General features: G+C 33.4%; 1 pseudogene; it reads left to right on the forward strand.

The window, feature by feature from the left end:
- Positions 1 to 7,919, forward strand: part of LOC127449861 (uncharacterized) — a 26,730-nt pseudogene extending 18,811 nt beyond the window's left edge.
- The last annotated feature ends 5,890 nt before the right edge of the window (positions 7,920 to 13,809 follow it).

A 13,809-nucleotide genomic window follows, 5' to 3' on the forward strand; every position in this document is an offset into this window, starting at 1 on the left:
TGCTACTGTAGTTGAACGCAGGGCCGTTTCTGACCATTCTGGAGCCCTAGGCGAGATCCCTATTGGTGTCCCCATTGGGGGGGATGGCAGAGGCCTCCTCTTTGGCGCCCTCCCACCAGGTGGCACCCTAGGCGGCCGCCTAGTTCGCCTGTGCCTAGAAACGGCCCTGGTTGAATGTGCCATTTTCTTTGGAAGGTGGAAGGTCTCTTACAGAAAGAGTGAATAATTGTGTGAAACATTATGGGAAATATATATATATATATTTTATTTTTCAAAGTCTTGACCAGGAAGATCCAAATCACAGCAGAAAGCAGCAATACAAAGCAAAATCCAAGACCAGATCAAACAAACAGTGATTTCAAATGATCTGAACTGTAATGATATCTAACTAACAAGTCCGACAAGACCAATGAAAACTGAACAGACTGAGTTATATATACGCAAACAGAGCACAAAACAGATGAAAACACTGAGAAAACATTGAAAAGAGATGAAGAGCTGTGATTTACTTAACAGTGCATTCAGGATTTTTTTTTTTTTTTTTTTTACAGTTTGTTTCTTTCAATCCAGTTTACAAACTCAAAGTTTTTCCCAATAGCAACGACACTTTTCTTAAAATGAGGCTCCACTTTTTCAAAACAGTACTGTAAACACAAAACCAAACTATTCAGGAATGATGATGCAAGATTGAATATGAATGAACTGAATATTAATATGTAGATTACAACAGTTATGTTTTTAATAAATCTCACGTGTGTGAGAGAGAGGTGTATCTGTGTGTTTGATGGCTTTATGAATCTTTTGAAGGCAAAGTTTGAAATGGAGTAAATATCCAAGTGTTTCATCTCATCTTAAGAGGTTTGTACTGTACAGTTGAGTTTGAGTTTTCTTTGAGAAATATGTTATAGGTTTAAGGAACTGCATAAAAAACTGTTATGACTAAACATCGCTTTGATATTGTAAAATACCCATGGTGCATCTGGATTTGAACATCTGCTGTGACAGTCTACTGATAATCAAAATAGAGGAAAATGTTTTTTAAGGCTGTAATCAAAGTAATTTGCTGTCTTTTGAATAAACTACATTGTATTTATATTATCAGTTGTTTGGTATTTTTCTCTGGTTTTTATTGTGCTCTATTTTTAACTCTAGATTCAGTCCTTCGTCTTCATGTGTTTCTGGCCTTTTGTCCAAATATCATCATGTTTTGTGCTTTTGTGTTCTGGGGTGTTTCTGAAGGTGAGTCTTTTAATTTCACATCTTCATTATTAAACAAGTTGTGAGAAGAATTTCCATGCCAGTTGTTTTTTTTAAAACATTTATATTCAGCCAAAAATGTTCTCAAATGTAAAAAGTCTCATGATGAATATGTGATTTTGTTTCAGGATCTGTGAATGAGACAGTTTGTTGTTGTGCTCTTTATTTTCTGAGACCTGTAATGTTGCTCTGGGCTGCTCCATATATTGAAGACTTTACAGGTATATGATTCATTTCTGATTAATGTCAGTTTATCAGAGGAGATGAATCATAATATCAAGATGTGCAGACATCACATCATCTCTGTGTCAATAATTTGACAAAAGACATCTGAATTATATTTTCAGTGTTTTAGTGGCAGTTTCAGTGTGTTGCTGTTTTCTGTGATATTATATTTGTAACATTTACTCATTTTTTCTGTTTTACAGACCACATTAAAACACTGATTTTAGATCACAGTTACGTTGCAGAATATGTTATTCTCTCAGCTGTTATTTATTCAGGTAAACAATCCAAACATAACAACAGTAATTATCATGAACACAAAACAATTCACTTTAACAGTCAGTAAAAAGCAAACAATTGTGACTGTCAGAACTGAAGTGATTTCATATTCAGGATATTCTACAGTATAAAACAATAATATTGCACAAATACTTTAAAGAAATATTCCAGGTTCAATACAAGTTCAGCTCATTCGACAGCAGTTTGTGCATAATATTAATTACCACAAAAATTCATTTATATTTGTCCCTCCTTTTCTTAAAAAATAAAAAATAAAAGCAAAAATCTGGGTTACAGTGAGGCATTAACAATGGAAGTAAATGAGAACAATCCATAAATGTTAAAATACTTACCGTTTCAAAATTATAGCCACAAGACATAAACAATATTCATGTTATTATAATTTGTGTGTAATAAAATCACTTAAAAATGCTTTTTGTGTAAAGTTATATCCAAATATATCCAAATTTACAACTTCGTTGCCATGGCAATGCAACACCGTAAACCCTAAAACGACCATGAAAACAATGATTTAATCAACTATAAAGCTCAAATAAAAATGTTTTACCAGAACAATTAGTGCAAGTGCTTTTATAAAATTATAAGTGTCACATGTTGCCTTTAAATCCAAACTTTGGCCCCATTCACTTCTATTGTAAGTGCCTCATTAACTCGAGTTTTGCATATTTTTAAAGAAAAGGTGAGACGAGTCCATTTTATTTTTTGGAGTAATCAACATTATGCTGTCCATTGAGCTTAACTTGAGCTTTAACCCAGAATATTTCTTTAATGTGTCGTGTAGTGCTGTAGTTCTTTCAGGATTTACATTAATATGACAGTTCATGTGTTCATCTGTGTTTATGGAACTGATCACATTTTATTTTCACTCTTATGAAATACATCTACTCATCTGTCATCAATCTGATCCAAAAAATCAGCATTACATCTCACTCTGAAAACGTCATGTTACGTCCATGAATTTTAAACCCAAATGACCCCTAAATAACATCTCAGCATGTGTTGTATCATGATGTCAGCTGTAATAAAAGCAGCACAAAGTTCACAGGGTCAATGTCAGGAGCAGGCAGTGATCTGAAACACTAAAGCACAGATTACTAGAGATAGTCATAAAAAGATCTTAAATGAAAAGTGTGTTTTAATGCTTGTGACCTGTATTTATATTTCGTCTGTTTCCATTTGGTAATTGAGTTTTATCTGCATCTTTCTTTCAGCTCTTTTTAAATCTGCCTTTGGAAAACTTCTGAATTATGCAGAGTCTGAGAGAGCTGTAATATCAGTCTTCTTTGGAATAATGTTTCTGTACTGCCTCTGGAAAATCATTTACAGTAAGTATTTCTGTATGATTCTGTTCCATACATCATCATGTACCATTGACATTTTGAGTAAATGATATTAAACAGTGTTTCTTCAGATCAGCAGTGATTGTTTCAGACACACAATTGAAACACAGGAACATCAACACTAATTTGTCAAAGAGATGAAAAATTCAGATGACCTATGAAAAGTCTGTCATCATTTACTCACCCTTGTGTTGTTTCAAACCTGTGTGACTTTCTATCTTACATGGAAGACAAAAGGAGATGTTAGGCAGAGTCACAGCCTCAGTCACCATTCACTTTCCCTGTATGGAAAAAACAATGCTATAAAAGTGAATGTAACTGAGGCGAACATTCAACTTAACATCTCCTGTTGTGTTCCAATGAAGAAACAAAGTCAAACGGGTTTGGAAAACATGAGGATGAAGAAATGATGACATAATTTAAATTTTTGGGTGAACTCTCCGTTTAAGGTGAGCATTTCCATCAGTAAAACTTCAGCTTTAGAGAGACACAGAAACACTGAACTAATGATCGATCAGCCTCTATTTGTAAAGGGTTTTTTCTCATATTTCATGACTGTTACTGATCATTTGGAGAAATGTACATCAAGACTTTCATGTTCATCTAAATGCATTACACATTACATTTGATTTGAAATACAGAATATATTTCAGTGTTCAGATCTGATATTTTAGTTAAGAGTAAAAGAATTAGTAGATATTTAAGATTAGGGAGTCAGATTCCTCTCTTCAATAAATCACATCTCCATAGTTTTGATCAGTAATTATAAAAATACGTTTTTTTTTTTTAATAGTTACTGAATAACTTTATCAGTTTAATTGAAATAGCCAATTTATCACATGTTCCTACCACTTTTTAATATAGCTTTCATGAGGTGTCTAATGCAGAAGAAATATTGCCAGTTCTTGAGGAGTTTCTTTCAAGTGTGTAAAATTAGATGCAGAATCTGCAGATATAGGGATAAAGTTATCAAATTAATAATGTGAAATATTTATTGGCTTGAATTGGTCATCAGGAACGATAGCCCTATTTTAAGAGCACTAAACGATACGATACGAGCAAATTCAGTTGTCATGACCATGAAGAGTTGGTGTTTTCATGCAAACATGCGCAATGTGTCACTGTAAAATTATATTTTGGTTAACTTATAAAAGTAAGTAACCTGGTTGCCTTAAAGTTTTGAGTTCATTTAAAATAAAATGTTCCTGATATTGAAAATTCTGTCCAAAGATAAAAGTACTTCTTCATTTAATAACGAAGTTATTGCCTTCTTTGCGTTTAATTGCCTGAATTGCATAAAAACTGTATTTTTTTTGTTCCGGTTTCAGTGTTTCGAGGCGTCCTTATCAAAAGGTTAGAACGAAATAAAAGAACGGTTAAGAACATTCTTTATAATAAGGGTACATTGTGTTAATAAGCTTTGAAAATAACAACATTAAATTAATCACTGCTGGAGTTTTTTTTTTTTTTTTCAGAGACAGATGCAGCTGTAAACTAAACATTTTATTTGTGTATTTAACATTTTGTAATAGTATACAGTAAAACTACAGCACTCCCATTATATTTAATGGAGCTGTCAACACTGGAAGTGTGGCCTTCAGTTGATGGACGAATCACTGAACATGTCAACAACACACGTGTAATCATCGTCATTGAACACGCATGTAAACTTAACTCAACATATTAATTTGACAAGATTACAAAAATAAGTTTGAATGATGTTTGACAGGTAAAAGATCTTATTCTTATCACAGCAAAGCCTTCATACACAAACTGGCACATGTTGTAGTCACCGAAAAACAGGCAAGATCTTGCTGTCTAAAGACAACGCCACCAGCGATAAGAGTCGGGACAACAGAAAGTGGTGTAATTTTAAAAGTTTACAGAGAAAAAATATTTAGTCTTCTGTGATTTCATGAAAAATTATCAGATTGAAATTAAGCGGTTATTAACCGGTTTCAAGCATTTCAGAATAACATTTTCACTCAGGAAAAACTAAAATTGAGTTTGTTTCGGTTTTTTATTACGTTCTGAAAAAAATAATAATAATAATAAAAATATAAATATATATTTCTGGTTTTCATTTTCAATATTTGAACTGTTTTTAGTCCCTGATTAAAAGTGATTGTGTCGGCCTGGATGAAGGGATTTTTGCACACACTTCACTTCTACCTGTCGATTTAGCTTTAAAAATGTGAATTCATTGATTGAAACAAGAAAAACTTAAACCAAAAATATTTCTAAATTCAAATTATACTTCAAACAAAATGAAAATCTAATTAAATTAATGATAATGTAATCCATATGACACTTTCTGTCTCTTTTGCAGTGACGTAAATGTCACTCTACAACAGGCAGAAAATTACCAATACAAATTATATAATAAATATAATTGTAAATGTATTATTGTTATTATGATTATTAATAATAACTATAATAATAATAATAATTAAAGATAAGTTTATTTTTAAAGCGCATTTACAAACTACAGACATTGAACTAAAGTTGCTGTACAACAGGAAGAAGACAAAGTTAAGAATATTAATTAATCAAAAATAGTAATAAATAAATAAATCAGACTAGAAAAGGTAATAAATACAACAGGAATAACAGGAGAAAAGCAAGAATAGTAAAGAGCAGAAATAATAAACCAAAGAAGAAAAGGTAAAAAAGGTCAAATATTATTTGATATGATCTCGTCAAACCCCAAAACTGTCCCCACCACTTTTTTAAACAAAGTGACGCCCATGTAATATATGTCAGTATAATAAATATCACAGTCACATGATTTATTCAGCTGAATGTTTCTTCATCTGCTCTTGTTTTTGATTTTCTTGTTTATTATCTCTTTAAATTCTGTTATTATAAACTGTCATTATAATAACTGAAAACTGAATCAAACATTTGGATCCTAAATATTGAAAATATTTCCCATATAGTTTTAGTTGCAAAGATTGGAAAGAAAAGTGGACGGATAATTGACATATTTGACATTGTGGCTGATATGATCTTTGAGTTTCTGCCAACATTACAATTCATTCTTCTGTTCTACATGTTTAGATCAGGCAGTGGAGGTGAGTCACATTTATTATTGATCTGAATTCATTCATTTATTGGAGGTGGAGCTCTGTTCTTTCACATTAATAAGAAACATAGATAAAACATATTTGTAACATATGTTCATTGCTCCTAGTGCCACATTAAAACACTCATAATGAAAAAGTAATTTTCACATTTATGATTTACTACAGTCAGCTGTGAATCTGTTGTTGTCTGGTAGTAACATCCACCATCTTCATTAATGTGATGACTCTCCTGCTTTTAGGACTTTTCATTGTTGTACTTTTACCAGTGATGCTAACAATGACAAATGACAGATGGTTTATATAGATGCTTTGTCAGGCTCCGCTGTAAGTAATTGATGATTTCTGATCTGATCTCTGTAATAACTGTATCAATAACTCAGTAAATTATCATAGTGATGAGCAAATGGATCAATTAAAAATGATTCTTCATTATCAGTCATCATGAATTTATGGCACTCGTCATCTTTTATGATTGACAGTGTGAATAAGAGTATATAGTTTTTAAGAGAAATTAATCTTCAGTTCTTCACTGATTTCAGTCTTGATCTGATCTGTGGTCAGTTGTGAGATGTTTTTCTGTTATCTGATAATCTGCACACTGAGTGTGTCTTAAATTCAGTTTTAAACCCTGATCAGCACCATTTCTGTTATTATGAAGAGTTTAATGAATGAAAACATTCTCACATTTTCATCTCTTTCAGTTTCAGATTCGGTCATGAGAACAGTGTGGTTAATATTAATGTTAGTGATGAATGCAGTGATGATGGGTTTTCTCATCATGACACTGGAAACTGAAACAGGTATGATAATTATTACACAGATAATATATTGATAATACATTGTATTTCACAGTGGGTAGTATATAGTCATGATATTGTGATATTGGGATGAGCAAGAGACAGACACAGGGGGTGTGGCGTCAAGCTCCGGAGAGACATTTACTGGAAATAATAATCAACGTAAAATGTCCATAAAAGGGGAAAATAAAGTGTCCAGGGGGAATAGTGTTCATAATAAAGGGATAATCTGGCATCCTCGCGGTCGGCCGCACACGCTCCCCTCCAGGGTCCACGGTGTGAGGGGCGGCGGCGTCTTTGGCGGCTTGTCTTCCCAGGCCCGCGGCAGGTGAGAGACTTGTGCTGTCCCGCCGGTGACTCATTTAATCCGTCCGGGGGTTAGAGGAGCGGGTCCGGTGGCGCATCCATCTCGTCCAAACCCTCCCAGCTCTGTTCCTGCGCGTGTGAGGATGCCAGTGTGTGCACACATGGAGATTTGAAGCCGGCTCCCCGAGAAGAGGTGCTCTGTGTTTTAAAGACAGCGGTGATGAAGCATTATTCACATCAGGTGTGCTTCATCCACCGCTGTCAGAACGAGACTTATTAATTATGCACCTCTTCTCGCACTCAACTCCCGTCCTGAGCCTGACTGAAGGGACGATGATGAGAGGGAGGGGCGGATCATTCCGCCACATTACATAAAAAACTGTTGAGTTTATGGAGACGTATTTCAGTTTTATGTACACTGTAAATAATTAAGATAAAGGCACAAAAATATCTATTAAATAAAATAAAATAAATACAAATATTGGGTTATAAATAAGACACTTTATTGAAAATGTGATGAAGAGATTTGCTCAATTTTCTTTTTTCTTTTTTTTACAGATCCTATTGGATGGGCCTGTGTGATTGTGTTTCTGCAAATACTCTGGACAGTTATGAAGCTGACAGATAGCAATTATTATTTTTCTATTTCTCATGGTACAGTACTGATCATCTACTTTATCTTCTGAGTTATGTTTTATTACTTCAGTGTGTGACTTCAGCTGTGTCAGTATGAGTACATGTACAGTTAAAGACTTGAGTGATTCATTAAATCATGCAGAGATCCAGCTGTGTTACACACAGTTCTCATGTCCTCTCTGTGTCTGATTGTTTCTTCTGTTTAAGCTTCTGTACTGTAGCTACTATTGGAATTTGGCAGTGTGATACTGCAGATATTGTTAACTTTTGTATGATGAGTTGCTAATATGTTCCTCATTTGTATGTCACTTTGGATAAAAGTGTCTGTTTAATGACTAAATGCATATAGTATGTACTTGTAATTTAAAGGCACACAGCTTTTAGAGAGAATTTTCTGCACGTTGTTTTAGTCACAATTGTTCTCAATTTAATTTCTGATGAAAGAGACTGGAAAATGTAGTGTGCAAGATGAGGACTGTTTTAATTTCTCTCTTTAATCCAGTAATTAACAGTTAAACACATCATAGTTAGTGTAACACAATAAAACATGAGACTTTAACGTGTAAATACACACTGGACGAGTAGAAGAGTGTAGAAGAGTGAAGGGCTTCAATCTTACAGTATTATACACCACACAGGTTAAAAACAAACACAAATGAAGAAGAAACGAAATGTTCTTGAGATCAAGTGATTTCATTTGTGTTTTTGAACACTGATGTGCTTTTATTATTTCAGTGTTTCTCTCTAGTGTTTGTCAGTGTGGTGTCATTTTCTCTAAATGATCATAATAAAATAATTAATAAAATATTTATAACTTATGTTTTAGTGTTGCAACGTATTTGAAAACAATGTTGTTAGTGGGTAATGAACCATGAAGGTAAAGCAACATTTTCTTCATTTATTTGTTTCATGTTTTATCTTGTATTACAGATTTTCATCGTTTTGTCTTTGTGTACCTGTTTGGATCAGTTGGTGTTGTTTTAATAAGCGCTGTTGCTCTGATGACAGAATTGATACTGAAAACAGGTGAGTAAACGCAACACAACAACATCATACAATATTTTATATAATTATCTGAGATACAATATTTATATATCATTTAAACTGTTCATGGTAAAAATGTACGGGGGACCAGGGTTTATTTTAACTCCAGTGAATGTTAAAAAGCTATTAAACAAAAGCAACTATAGCACTGTCATTATATAGCTGATCCTTGCCTGAATGTATGGTTTTATTGTGTTTAAAAAATATATGAATTCACAAAAAGTTTCAATGTAATTGTGTTTGAATTCCCAGTCTCCCCTATATTGTACATGTATATTATAAAGACAGTACAGAGATATATAAACAGTAATTGAGGAGTCTCATCTTAAGGCAGAAATCACATTCATCATTCAATGTTTATTTGGAGCAATTACACTACAACATTAATATGATCATTAATCAGCTCTTTTGCTCTTAGGATTGAATTTATTCCTCAAACACAGTGAATTATAATATTTCATGATAATTGTGTTCTCTGTATTATTATTGTTTTCATCATCAGTTAATGGTGATCGTGCAGTGATGGATCTGAGATTCATTCTGTTTCCCTCTGAAAGCCTCTTTGTCATGACTCTGCTGATTTCAGCAATATTTCAATCCAGTGAGTATAAACAATACTTTATTATTATTATTATTATTATTATTATTATTATTATAAACCATCAGGTTACATTGACGTCATATGATCTGAAAGTATTTTGAGGTCTTTCATGATTATTTTCCTTTAATTCCACCTTTGGAAGTTGTATTTATCTTTTATTTTGTTATAACTAAAGTGATACTTGAGAAATTAAGAGACTTTCCGTTCAGAAAATAAATGATGAAGCAGTTTGTTTTCCTGCTGTTTTAAAGTGTGTAAATCTGATATGATCATTCATGTGGCCTATATCACACACTGTGGTGTGTTGAGAAGTCTGTGTGAGTGTGTTTTGTTTGTGTGGATTTGCTGTAAAGCTGCTGTTTGATTGACAGTGAGTGTTTAATAAAACACAGTCGATCATCTGAGTTTCATTCAGCCGCTTACAGACAACATCAATGTAAAGAAAAAGTTTATAGAGAACAACATTCATTATATTACTCATTTATAACAACCCCACAAACACTGATCCAACTCAAAATATCACGTGAAATTCATACAAATATTTCTATGAAAATGTCACTGTTCTTATAATGATCATTACACTTTACCCATGATGCTTTAAGTAATTCTGTATTTTTTCAGTCTTATAGTGTTCTTTATAGTTTATGCAGTAAAGGAATCAGTCGTTATGCAAACTGATTAATTTGTGCTTTAACTGAGACCGATCAGCTTCTGAAAATCCACTAAATACATTTTCTCTCACTGCTCTGAACACACAGAGATTTCCAGAATATTAAAGTATCTGCAGTCTTGTCAGGTTAGTATGTTTGAAATGACATTGTTTAAATTGACCTGTAATTGGGCTTTTACTTCATTAGCTTTTAAATAATTGTCAAAAAGCAATTATTGTTTAAATACCTGTTTTATCCTGAACACAGGATGCAGTGAGGTGTAATAAAACAGACACCAGATCACAACAAAACCAGAGTCCTCTGGTGAGTCAGTGTCTTCTGTCAAGCAATTGTATTACCATTTTTATAATTTTATATTTATATGCAATTTAAGGAGACTACATCAAATTAAACAGTTCTGAAGAGGTGGAGAAATGTTGTGCAGATATTGTTTAAAATACTTGTTTTAATCTGAACACAGAATGCAGCAGGATCAGATGAAACTCCAGGAACCGGATCAAACCAGAACCAGAACTCAGCAGAATCTCATGAAATGGAAACTTCACCGTTGACTCGAGAAGTTGTTAATCATGCAGAGGAAGGACAGAGTCCATCTGATTCAGTGGTCTGACACACACAGTAATAAGAGAGACATATGCCATGTCTTTATACTCATACTCACAGAGTACTGCAGTTGAAATGAGCCATCCGACTCGCTGTTCTCTGCTGTTTTTGTTTTTTTAAATTCAGCATTTTAAATGTTGAGGTCTCATCAGCTATCATGGCATTATGGCATTGTAAAGGAACTGTACCAATAGGTGCGCACTTCAGAATCCTGCCGAATGTTGTAAATCATCTGGGAATTTCTTGCCTGTTTTTTTAAATACTGAGGATTTAGACTCCCTAATCCATTAACACACTGTTTTTGGCATACTATTAGAGAAGTTTGCATATTCGGATATATATATGTTTTTTATTATTATTATTTGTTGTGATTTTGTTGTTTTCATAGGTATGAAAATCTGTAAATATTGTATTCATATCATATTTTATTGTCATGTTGACAGTCTAGTTCTGCATGCCAAGTTCAACAGTATTAATGAAACTGGACATTTCTTTAATATCAACAGACAACAATCTGTGGGATAATTTTAACCTAAAGAAACTTCTTGTGAATCATCTGCAGCATTCATGGAGTAATCTGATTGATTGCACTTTGAGTTTCAAGAACACAGTTGTGTTGGTACAGAACTATGATTTTATTTTATTGAATTCTATATTCAATATCACCCATAAAAAACACTGAGACCGAACATCTAAACGTTCAGTTAGCTTCTCAGATCCATTAAAATGAAATTGTCAGCTTGTTTAAATGTAACATTACATCACATACAGCAATTTGTGTGCATCCTAATTAAAGGCTTTGAGATATAAAACTGTTTGGAGTAATCAAGTGTTGCAGAGAGATTTTTTATTTTTTTTAACACTAACATATTCAAATTTTTTTGTTTTAGATTAAATTTCAACAGTTTTAATCTCTTAATAATCATCATAACAGTCACACATCTTACTGAACTACAACAGATCGAAATCCCTCTCCACATTCAACACTGTAGATTCAGAAAAACTCAAGAAAGAAAACACAAAAATCTGTGAGGATGCACAAATGCTTTACCCCTCACCCCCAAGGAAATTCTACCCTATGTCCCAAGGCTTCTGCCATGAGGACATCTGCTGCACATATTATCCACCTTTACTCATGGCTTCTCCACCGGCAGTGCTATTGTGGTGAGAGACTTCATCTCGGATGCTCTGCACTTCCACTTTGTTGTTGTTATAGACTGCAACAGTCCGGTTCGTAAAGTAAAAATCCCAATAATTTTTTCCATAGACTAATTGATTTTGAATGATAACTTAAACCTTTAAAGACAGACCTGCCATGAGCTCCAAGGCCATTCGTCGATGGTATATGCTTCTGTTGAAGCCATCAGTCTGAATTATTTCAAGTTTATTGTTTAAAAATTGTGTTTAAAAGCAGATTTCCTTGTGAACAACGACACTACCCATGGTCCAGAAGAGAAAGATCCACCAATCAGAGAACCAGGGCCAACAAAGCCTGCGATACAAGCCCAGAATCGACCCCCCACTCCCATGATGCACTGTGAATAATGCAAAATAACTGGTGTTATTGTGAACGATTCATCCATGCATATTTGCTAATTTATATATATATATATATATATATATATATATATATATATATATATATATATATATATATATATATATGTATATATAAAAATTCATAACTGTCTCTTCCGTTGATATGACTGTTCTTTCTGTGCTGATGTATGCAAGACCGCACAATACCACTCTCTACAACAAACAAAGCTTTTGTATTATAAAAAGTTTTGTGTTCCCTTCTCCTGTCCCAGCACTCAGAAATAAGTCAAATTTAGAAAAATCAAACAATACTTTTATTTGGTCAATAACAGAAAAATGGAAGGACTAAAAGGCTTCAGGAGGGCGGCAAGGCCAAAACAACAAACACAAATTAAATTATTAGAGGGGAGTCAAAACTAACTTTCACAACAAAGAAAACTCAAATAAAAAACATAAATTTACCCAGTGGTGGCCCGTGCATTTTATGTCTTCAGTGCAATTCATGCCCTCTAGCTGGCCTTGAGTGTGCTAAACATTACTTGATGATACGTGAACATTTTGTTCTAACATAAATGACACACAGTCATACCTCAAATGGGAATTTCTAACCTCTTAAAGTGCTAGACAGCATTGACATAAACAGCCAACAGCACTGATGATGAGGTAAAGAGACAACAGCGTCCCATGCATCAACATCAATTACAAGGTTTTTAAAATACACATCATCATCCAAACTAAATACTAACTGTACCAGTAACACTAACTGGTAACTAGTAAAAATGTGTAATTAAACTGATTAGGACAAATCTAGAAGACTTTATTTGTATTATTAATAATTATTCTATTATTCACTCACCTTTATCTTGATCCAAACCCGTAGGACTTTTTGTCTTCCACAAATGGAAATAAAGATTATTGAATTTTTCAATAAATGGATAAAAGGTGCAATAAAAAGTGAATAGTGACTGAGATTAATCTCCTTAACATAGGAGATAGGTGTTTACTATGTTGCTTGAATGTTTTTTAGCAGTATTTCCTGGTTACCTGATTTGACCTGGTGTTACAACATCTTTATCAAACAAAGAAAACGAAAGTATGTCTGTCAGTGTCTCATGATCACAGTTTTTGTGGCTGAGATAATGATTCTTTTAAAGAAATAAAGATTACCTTACATAAATGCATGTGCATGTTAATGATGAGGATTTCTGTTAGTATGTGTCCATGCATGCCATGAGCAACTAATAGAATAGAATAGAATAGAATAGAATAGAACTGAACTTTTTATTGCCACACAGCAAACTGGTGGAAATTATTGTAGGTACAGCAATAATATGGGGTGGTGGTGGTGTAGCAGACTAAAGCACTGAACCGGTAAGCGGAAGGTTGTTGGTTCAGTCCCCACAG

Source organism: Myxocyprinus asiaticus, chromosome 13 (assembly GCF_019703515.2).
Source record: "Myxocyprinus asiaticus isolate MX2 ecotype Aquarium Trade chromosome 13, UBuf_Myxa_2, whole genome shotgun sequence".
Classification (NCBI taxonomy): Eukaryota; Metazoa; Chordata; class Actinopteri; order Cypriniformes; family Catostomidae; genus Myxocyprinus; species Myxocyprinus asiaticus.